At 42.6% G+C, this 10,434-nt stretch overlaps 1 long non-coding RNA gene across 1 annotated transcript; it reads left to right on the top strand.

Moving 5' to 3' along the window:
• Positions 1–285: 285 nt before the first annotated feature.
• On the top strand, positions 286–10,399 carry LOC309363612. Its single transcript, XR_014165473.1, has 3 exons — positions 286–745; positions 5,870–5,965; positions 6,989–10,399. It is a non-coding gene; the product is annotated as an uncharacterized lncRNA (long non-coding RNA).
• Positions 10,400–10,434: the final 35 nt, after the last annotated feature.

Raw genomic sequence — 10,434 nt, 5'->3', positions numbered from 1 at the left:
CCACCCCATATCAAAGGATGCATAGGCTCATCTTTTCAGGTATGCTAGACCAAGACTAGGATGTACCCTTTTTTAAAGGTCACATACTTCATTCTACTTCCAATTCTTCTCCAAAGCACTCTAAGAACTAAGTCTGTATTTCAGTTTAAGTACTTTCTTTATTATGCTTCCAATAAACAATTCTCTCTCTCTCTCTCTCTCTCTCTCTCTCTCTCTCTCTCTCTCTCTCTCTCTCCCTGTTTCTCTCTCTTGTGGTTAAGGCTGCCATCTGGTTCAGCTATGAGTAAATCAAGGGAATAGAGTTAATTTCCAGCCTATTAAAATTATTTTGTTGGCTGTTGCAGCAGCCCTTGGTATCTATATGCATTGGCCTAGAGCAGGGTAGGGGAAACATTTGGCCCTGCAAATGTTGATGGATGCTGACCATGAGCCCTGCTATCTGGTACTAATGGGAGTTTGGAGTTTCAACAACATCTGGGAGGGCCATAGGTTCCCCCTCCCCTGGCTAAAGAAATGGCCCATACTACCAAAGTTGTAATTCTTGATATCTTGATATGTGTGTAGATATCCTTTCAGAAGAGTTACATTCCTCTGCATGAACATATGCCTAGTATTCATAGCTGCAATATATTTTTGTTTTCAAATAGTCACAGATGAAAGATTCACATGGATGTTAAATAGCATGGGGAAAAGGATGGGGCCTTGAGGAACCCCATAGTCATGGAGCCAAGCACCACTGTTCTTGGTATGTCCAGCCATGTAGGACTAGAGTCATTGCAACATAGTTCCTCGCAGTCCCATATCAGCCAGAAGTCCCAGAAGGATATCAGAGTTAATGGTATTGAAAGCTGCTAAAAGGTTCACCAGCACCAAAATGTTACACTCCCCTGGCTAGCTCCTGGTGAAGGTCATCTTCAAAGGGCAACCAAATTCATTTCAGTCCAAAACTAGGTTGGAATCCAGATGGGAAATAATCTAAACAATAACTTTTCTTCAGCAAAGCTTGGGAGTTGAGTAGTTACCACTCTACCGCCTTCCTCAAACTAGAGAGTAGCCAGGAATTACCCTCCATGGTAGAATCAAATGAGGGCATTTAATATCAATTCAGCACAACTGCTTCCTTTATTGCCACAGGATTACTGTTCTCCTCTGGAGATATATTTACAACCTCAACCACCCATCTGGCTTGTCTTCCTCCGGCAGCTTAATCGGGCAATATGGACATGGATCAAATGATAAAGTGGTTGGCCTCAGTCCTTTGAGCAAGCTGCCCACATTCTGAGGCTGTGCACGCTGAAAGCTATCCAACAAAACAGAAAAGCAGCCGCCTCTCACCATCATAGATCCTGTTCTCAATGTGGAGCAAGACAGAGCTAGTGTGTACTTGCAATGTGCTGTGCATAATAGTTCCAGTAAGCTGCCAAGGGTTCCTCCTGTAAGAATTCCTTCACTACTTGGAATAACTCCTCTGGCCAAGCCAACGCAGCAGCGCAATGGTGCGAAGTGTGATTTCTTCGCTGTTGCAAAAACAGGTCTAAAATGAGCTCTAACCAATGTCCAGCAGAATTCATTCCTAGTCTTTCTCCACGGACACTCTAGCAGCCTAGCCAACCATTGTGTCACACTGGGCTCCACCAGTTGAAATCTCCTTATAACAGGTCCCCAGCCTCTGCAGAGGTCAGGAGCCCAAGATCTCTAAACCCTGTCAGGTAGTGCAAGACAAGTTGTTGTTTCTACTCCCTAACCACAGGTCCCTTTTGTCCTGTCCTGTCAATACTTTAGCATAGGTTACATGGATAATAAAGATTGTTAGGCCCCTTTGCTCTAGGAAGGGAAGAGAACGTCACTGGTAATAATGCACTGCTGGTGTCCCTGCCTTGAGGGATTTTCACACACAATGCAGAGTCCAGTAGCTCTCATAGACTGCAAACCTGATCTCATTAGGGAAGGGGAGACACTACTAATCTGTGGCAACCTCAGCCCTCCTTAGAGCACGTGGATCCCCAGCCGAGTGAAGGTGCTATTACATCTGTCTTCTCTGGATTCAGTTGCAACTTGTTCACCTTCATCCAGCTGACCACAGCTCCAAAGCACTAAATAGATGCTGTGATTACTACTTCTTGACTGGTTGTAGGGATGGACATTTTAAAATAAGTTTGTATGCAAATCTGTATTTATATATGCATGCATATTTTATCTCTGTACGTGAATTTTAAGTATTTTATTTCAATGGATAATTTTCTAAACATTACCTTATCCTAAAAAAAAAACATTTCTACTATGCAGTTTAGTGCATTCTTTGAACCAAGAACAGTATTACAAAATCTGAAGTGTGAAGGATAATTACATTCTGCTCCACGTATCAGTCCAAAAGATGTGTCTGAGGTCAGTTTGCTTTAAACTGCAGACCAAATCAGCTGGCTAAGTGGTTAATCTTTAATTAATAAGCAAGCAGCACTCTTATAATTAGGGAGGGTAGACACATACACACACACGGAGAGAGAGAGATTGAGATTATAGGAGTATTTTAAAAAGAAAAGATACATATCTTACAAAAAAGGTGAAAACAAACTTTTAACTGTTTATTGTAAGAATATTTCAAACTATAACTACATGTATGTCTTGAGTATTAATTTTAGGCATACATTTCTATGCTATTTAATTATTGTACTGTTATTATCTATCTCTCTCTTTAATATATTGTAATATATACCTTATATAAATTTTTCATTGCCTGTATATATCATGCGAATAATAAAAGAAGAACTAAAAATGTACACCAAATGAAATTCTCCTCCTTCCCTTATCGATTGTTTGCAGGCATTTGAGTGTCGCCATCTGCAAATTGATGGCGCTGCCCTGATTCCAAACCCAAATATTTAACCCTGCAATAAGCTATATACATGGCTAACCAGCATCCTGAATGAAGGCCTTAAATGGCACCCTGTGTGTTTTAAGTTATCCCCAGGATATATTGTGTTAATAATAAGAATCAGGGTTTTGGTGTATGGGTATGCGGATATGTTTTTTCCCCCTACCTTGGCCTAATTGCTATAAAAAGCCTTGCTTGTTTACCCAGTCTGAAAGGCAACTGCTATCGTGAATCCTATTCAGGCCAAGGCATTCAAAGTGAATGGCTTTCATCTCCCTTTCTATACCAGATATAAAAGAAGTGGGTGGCAGCGCTGCAATGATGAGCTAGGCAATGTGGGTGGAAGTCCATCTGTGTGTGTGTGTGTGTGTGTGTGTGTGTGAAGCTGGCAAATGAAGGGCATTTCTGCACTTACAATTTATAGTGCTATAACTGTATGCTGACACCCAACATTGTCTTTATTCAGCTAATATTTTGGAATAATGGTGTTTATTTAAAAAACCAACACTTTTTTGTCTACTGCAAAAAACAACAAAAATTTGAGAAAGTTCAAGATGGGCTGGACCTTCCATGTTTGTGTGGCATGTGTATATATAAGCATTGGCCGCCCAGATTCTGTGTGGACGGGTTGTGGTGGTCGTGCAAGTTTTTTTTGGGGGGCGGTCATCTGTTTCGTGCCACTTCCCTCTGTCCAGTACAAACTGTCAGTTTGGGAACTCTGTTAAGAAGAGAGAGAGGGAAGATTGAGACAATGGTACCCAACTATAAGTACTGTACTGTTCCTGACAGCAATTAAACAAAACTCCATCACAATAAGCATGTTCACCATTGCTGAGGCAACCACGTGGTTCCTCTTCTAATCTGCTAAGGTAAAGGTAAAGGGACCCCTAACCATTAGGTCTAGTCGTGGCTGACTCTGGCTCATCTCGCTTTATTGGCCGAGGGAGCCAGCGTACAGCTTCCGGGTCATGACTTCCTTAGCATGACTAAGCCACTTCTGGCAAACCAGAGCAGCGCATGGAAACGCCGTTTACCTTCCCGCCGCAGCGGTACCTATTTATCTATTTGCACTCTGACGTGCTTTTGAACTGCTAGGTTGGCAGGAGCTGGGACAGAGCAACGGGAGCTCACCCCATCGCGGGGATTCGAACCGACGACCTTCTGATCGGCAAGCTCTAGGCTCAGTGGTTTAACCCACAGCGCCGCCCGCGTCCCCTTCTAATCTACTATACCCCCCTAAAAAAAAAAAAGATAATTCTGCAACACTAGGCATTAAATCCTTTAAACTGACATTTACTGGCTGAAGGAACATGAGGGCACATAAGGACTGTGACCACATCCACTGAACATTTCCCCCATTTGCGTGGAAAGGAAAACCACACTCTCAATCTCTAATATTAAACAGTGACATGTGACCAAAGTTGCAGACAATCAGCTACAAATTCATTCTTTAAGATGTCTGATCAAACAGCAACTATGCTGCTGTAAATACAACTATATATGTTATGTGCTTACGAATGAGGTGCACATAGAGAGCACCAGGGATCCTTGGTTCATTTGATACTGAGAGATCGCAGAAGCATAATTTCCCATCTAAGGAATTCTTCCTAAAGGTTTTGTTCCTAAGGTGAGGAAGAGAACACGTCTGCTCTTCCAAACAACTGTCATCTTGGGTCTTTACTAAAAGGCATATTTGAGTAACTCACCAAATCTTAACGTGGGAAGCCTATGACAGAAAGGAGAGCAAATGGGAACAATAAGTCCCCAAACTGTGCAGTGGCACAAACTGGTGTGCTATAGGAGAGTCTGAAGTCTACCTTGGAAACAGTAAGCATAAAGCACTTTGGGACTCTTAAGGCAGCAAAGCTCCCATACTGCAGTGGTGGTTTCACATCCCTTCTGCCAATAGCCTATCACCTTGAGGGAGGACATAATGATACATTAGAATTTCCTGGCACAACATGCAGTAGATCTGATGGGGACATGGGGATTTCAGAACATCGCCATTGTCCAGAAGGAGAATGCTCTAGCCAGTAAGACCCAGTCCAAGGTTCTGCCCTTTACTTTGAACTGACCTTCTCAGGACATCACCTGCTTCCCCTGTGAACCTCAAGCTCCCATGGAACCGGATGATTGAACCAGTATGGTGTAGTGGTTAAGAGCAGTAGTCTCGTAATCTGGGGAACCGGGTTCATGTCTCCGCTCCTCCACATGCAGCTGCTGGGTGACCTTGGGCCAGTCACACTTCTTTGAAGTCTCTCAGCCCCACTCACCCCACAGAGTGTTTGTTGTGGGGGAGGAAGGGAAAGGAGAATGTTAGCTGCTTAGAGACTCCTTCGGGTAGTGATAAAGCGGGATATCAAATCCAAACTACTACTACTACTACTACTACTACTACTACTACTACTATTCTTCTTCTTCTTCTTCTTCTTCTTCTTCTTCTTCTTCTTCTTCTTCTTCTTCTTCTTCTTCTTAACTATGAGGATCAGGGCTGAGTAGAATCAGCATTAGTTGCCTCTCTCCATATTAATTGCGATAGTTTAACATTCCGCAAGATCTGTAAGAGTCTTGGGAGCCAAAAGAACAGATTTGCATGCTGAAGGAATTCCCACCTTTGGCGTCGTGTGTTATCAGCCACTGCATGCAGTGATTAAGGAACGAAACAGTGGGCTGAGGGGGTGGGTCCTTTGCTAATTATTAGGTCCCTTCCCCTGTCTTGCTTGTGGTCTTCAGGCCCAACTGATTGTGCCAACCAAGTACTTAGGGGTCAGGAGTGTTGAGGAAGCTAGCTGCATAAAACTCCCAGATTACCAGTTTGCACAAATCTTTTGCTCGGATTAGCGGCTGTCCCAGTGAAATCACCTTGGCATTCTTTTAATTTGTATTTTTCACAGACAGTCAAAAATTGATTAAAATTTCCTCAGTCAATTTCTCTGACTAAGGAGCTCATCTGGGTCCCTGCATGTATTAATTAATTCACTTCATTTTCTCAATTAGGTAGCATTCAAAGTCAGGAGGAACCCAGAATGCGATTATTATGAACTGTTTTCTCCGGGAAGAATAATTCAACACCCTTCCTATATTTTCTACCAAGTGAGTACCTGAGATTGGGTATTGTTGAGCACTGCTCTTGAAGATGAATGACACATTCTTATAATGTGCCAGAATCCATAATAACTCTAGATAGAAACAACACACTATTTGGTTTCAATAAGTTATGCTGCATTTTTAAAACAAAGAAAGCAGTTTTTGTGGTGGTGTTTTTAAAGGAACACAATTTTTCTTAAATTTCCTGGGGCATGAATGTTTTCTGCAATGAAACAGGGGCTATGAAAAACAGACATGGAAGAAAGAGTTCAGCATTTTGCACTTCATTGTTATTAAGCAATTTACTGAAAATCCCTTACTCTGCTCATAGAATGAATCAATACTGGAAGAAATTAAAGCACATACTTTCAACCATGACAGCCTTGTAAGTACTGTGAAAGAAACAAGTTATAGCCGTAAGAAAGTGCTGTGAGAGATGTCCAAGTCTGACAACCCTTGCCTTAATAGGAAAAGTAAATGAAAAGTAGAAACAAGATTGCTCCTTGGCTAATGTGAATAATAGGATTTAGACTCCCTGTGTTGAACCATATTTTACAAACTCTGCACCCATAGGATACTCCTTCTCCTCTGTTACTATGCACAAAGGTGGATATATTTCAGAATAATTTTGTTTCTCATTTGTAGCAGGGTTTTTGTGTTCCTGGTTTGCCCAACCAAGAACATGCCCACTGCTGTAATTACAGTAGGCTCCAAAGTGTTTGAGTGGCTTCAGTTAGAAAAACAGTTCAGCATGGGCTAGAATTCTATGGCAGGTATATTATCATTGTTAAGAACTGGAAGGTCAATTTCCTTTGCTGCCTGCTCCTCTTTGCATCACTTATAAAATTTACAGAATAAAATATTGCAGCTACTTCTCTTACACGTGTTAGCTAAGTTGGTTGCCACCATCTTTCTGAGTTAAAGCAAAATTGAGGCTATAATTAAAAGGTAAAAGTACAGTAAAGGAGCCCTGGATGGCTAGTCCATTCGAAGGTAACTAAGGGGTGCTATGCTCATCTCGCTTTTCAGGCCAAGGGGACCAGCGTTTGTTCACAGACAGTTTTCTGGGTCATGTGGCTAGCATGACTAAACCGCTACTAGTGCACGGAGGACTGCGACAAGTGCCAGAGCACATGGAAACACCGTTTATCTTCCTGCCACAGCGGTAGCTATTTATCTACTTGCACTGGTATGCTTTCGAACTGCTATGTTGGCAGAAGCTGGGGGACAGCAACAGGAGCTCACCCCGTCATGTGGATTCGAACTGTCGACCCTCCAATCAGCAAGCCCAAGAAGCTCAGTGGTTTAGATCACAGCACCACCTGCATCCCAGTAGGCTATAATTACATTTACCTGGGTGTATTTCCCATTGAAGTCAGAAGGACTCACTTCTGAGTAACAGTTGAGTCGGCCTGTCTAGGTTGAAGGGCAGCAGTGGCATATGTGTGATGTCACAAATACGTAACAGCCCACCCCCCCAAAAAAAAATGTTGGGTGCAACTCAGCGCCTCTGCTCCAGCCAGTTTCCATACTGCACAGAAATTGCAAATTCTTCTGGACAAGAGTTGTATTTTACATAAGCGGTCAAAGCCATTCTAACCGTTTCACCAGTTTGGGGGGGCCACACCCAAAGACATAGCAGTTTGAGTGGCCTATATCAAACAAAGGCCAATACAGTGGTGTTAGTCAGGCAGAACAAATTTGTAATTATATCTGGCTGGGAAGCATGCAGCTATCCTTTGTCAGTCATTTACACTATATTACCAAACCCTCAAACGTCATGCCAATGAACTGTTAGTCAATGCTTAGTTTTGGGTTATCTGTCCTTTGCTTCAGTCCATGCAACACCATTCTTGTGTTCTCTTCAACACCAGCCTCTCTGACCACATTACAGTAATGTCCTTCAAGTTCCAAACATATGCTTTGCTCATCCAACTCTCCGGAGCCCGACAGAATGACTCTGAGCAGCTATCCTTGTGTCCCATGTGCCATTGTAATGCAAGCAGTCTGCAAGGTGTGTTTGACTTGATGCTGATCTGAAAAGAGTATCTTATTGACCTGAATTCTGGCTCTCATGTGTCAACTCTTCTTGGATGCCTCTCTCAAGGTAAAAGGACAAATCAAATTAAGGGATATTGTCCTTGCCCAAATTTGATTCTGGCTCCATTTATGCCTCTCTTAATGGGAAATCAAGGTGTGTTAGCACTTCACATTCATTCTTGGCTTTCAGGCAAGATCTGAAGGAATGGCCAATTATATGCTTTCTTTAAGAGGCTGCAATCTAATAAGTTTGGTGCTTTCTCTTCTTATTAACTTCACCAATCACTTTGCTTGAACCTGCTAATGGGCAAGAATATACATTGCTTCTCCCCTTTGGCACTAATAATTTCCTGCTAGTAGCAATCGCCTTCAGCATGAGTTTCAAGTAAGGCATAATCCATAGTTTAGTTTGCTGCTATCTATACAGCCTTGGGCTGAAATTGCAGTCTTTTGTCATTGGTTATGCAGAGTTCTTGAGCACAAGGAAGAGAAGGGGAAAAAGCAAAACAGCAGGCAGCACCAGAGCGAGCGAGAAGAAAAGCAAAGAAAATATGCACAAAATGTTATTAAAAGAGTGAACTGCTGAATAGTTTTTGATTGAAATCTTCCCAGAAGCACAATAATTCAATTAATATCAGGCATTTCTAGCAATGCAGCGTCTCTTAAGAGTTGGAGAAGGAAGCAGGACAATGCGATAAAAGAAATAGGAGCCTTAAAAAGCATGAATAGAGGGCAGAGGATTGAGGAAAGTGGTCATTGGTAGGAGAGTCAGCAAGTTCACACTGAAAGGAAGAGAGGCAGAAGAGGTCAAGGTGACTGAGAGTAGAAACTGAAGAGGCAGAGGGAAATGGTTCAGAGCAATAAATAGAAGATGTGGAAAGAGATGCAGGATGGAAGTCTGAATAAAAGTGGGAAATGAAGACTGGAACCAATATGTGGATACAGGTGGGAGCAGCACAAACGCATGCTGACAAAAAGAATATTTTAACGCGACTCACTTCCACGTTCACACTGAATGTTAAGCAAAACTGACATTTGCTTTATCAGATTTGTTAATCTTGATTCCATACTTGGGTTGGTTCTGATATCCGAAAACCAGAGAGAAACTGATGCAACACTTCGATATAATTCAAACTGCATTTTGCATTGGAAAGATCTCCTGAAGCATTTTGCAGACAAGAAGGAGGAGCAGAGACAGCAGAGAGTTCTGTTGGTAGCAAAATCAGGTGAAGCTCAACGTTCTCTGCTTCTCCTAAACAGACACACACACTCTCTCACACCTCTACCTGATAGCTAGCATATGCGCACGTATGAGTTTCTGAGGCTTATCATCCTAACTTACAGACAGTGATAGACTGTTTGTTCAATTTTTATTTGCTCAGGCATTTCATATGATCTGAAGAATCAATTGTCCCCTTAGCGTGTGATACACATTTTGGCAGGCAGGCAGGCAGTAATCAACAACAAGTGACAGCTTCCATTAGCCCAGGTAATAGCACGTGGGGTAGCCCTGGTGAAGCGTCACATTTCTAGCTCAGTATAAGCTAGAGACCAAACCTGGCTTGTTTCCCCTTCCAGCTTTTGTGTGCCTTTAGTCCACTTGAACACCAAACTAAATGCCAGTCTCAGATTAGAATGCCAAGTCTCAAAAAAACAACAACAATATAGTTGTGATGTCCCCGGCTTCCATCAAATTATGCCTGAGCCCTAATGATTGCCTTATGAAGAACCTATATCAGACATACAATCCTTAAAACCAAGTGTTTGCATAGACCTTGTCCTGCCAAGTCTCCCTGGCCAATGTGCTTCTTTGACAGTACTGCACAACCTCTTCCAGCTTCAGTGTGAAAGTTTGCCTTCTTCCTGTTTTCTCCTTGCCCCCCCCCCCTGCTTCCTTTAACCCTGTATATTCACCACCAGTAGCCCAATAAATCTTCCTGGCCATGACTAAGCAGCAAACAGTGCCCCTACTTCAGTCAAGATGCAAGGACCCTCGTACCTACAGGACCACCTCTCCCAGTATGTCCCACGGTCTTCAAATAAAAACATCTTGGAGATCCTGGGCCACAGAGAGGTTAGGCTGGCCTCAACGAGAGCCAGGGCTTTTTCAGCTGTGGCCATGATCTGGTGGAACGCTCTGTTACAAGAGACTAGAGCCCTGCGGGACTTGACATCTTTCCGCAGGGCCTGCAAGACAGAGCTGTTCCACCAGGCCTTTGGCTGAGGCACAGTCTGACCCCCTCCTTTTGTAATCCTCACAGAACTCTAGCCCAATGGTTGCCATTAATTTGACTCTGAATTGATTTTAGAATGTATTTCAATTAATTGATTATGATTTTATGTAAACTGTGTTATTTTTACTGTTGTTAGCTGTTCTGAGCCTGGCTTTGGCTGGGTAGGGTGGGAGATAAATTTAAAAAATTATTATTCTTTAA

This window comes from Podarcis melisellensis (assembly GCF_964234715.1).
Source record: "Podarcis melisellensis genome assembly, chromosome: 2".
Taxonomy (NCBI): domain Eukaryota; kingdom Metazoa; phylum Chordata; class Lepidosauria; order Squamata; family Lacertidae; genus Podarcis; species Podarcis melisellensis.
The sequence above is the reverse complement of the archived record's forward strand: the minus strand, read 5'-3'. Positions and strand labels throughout refer to the sequence as shown.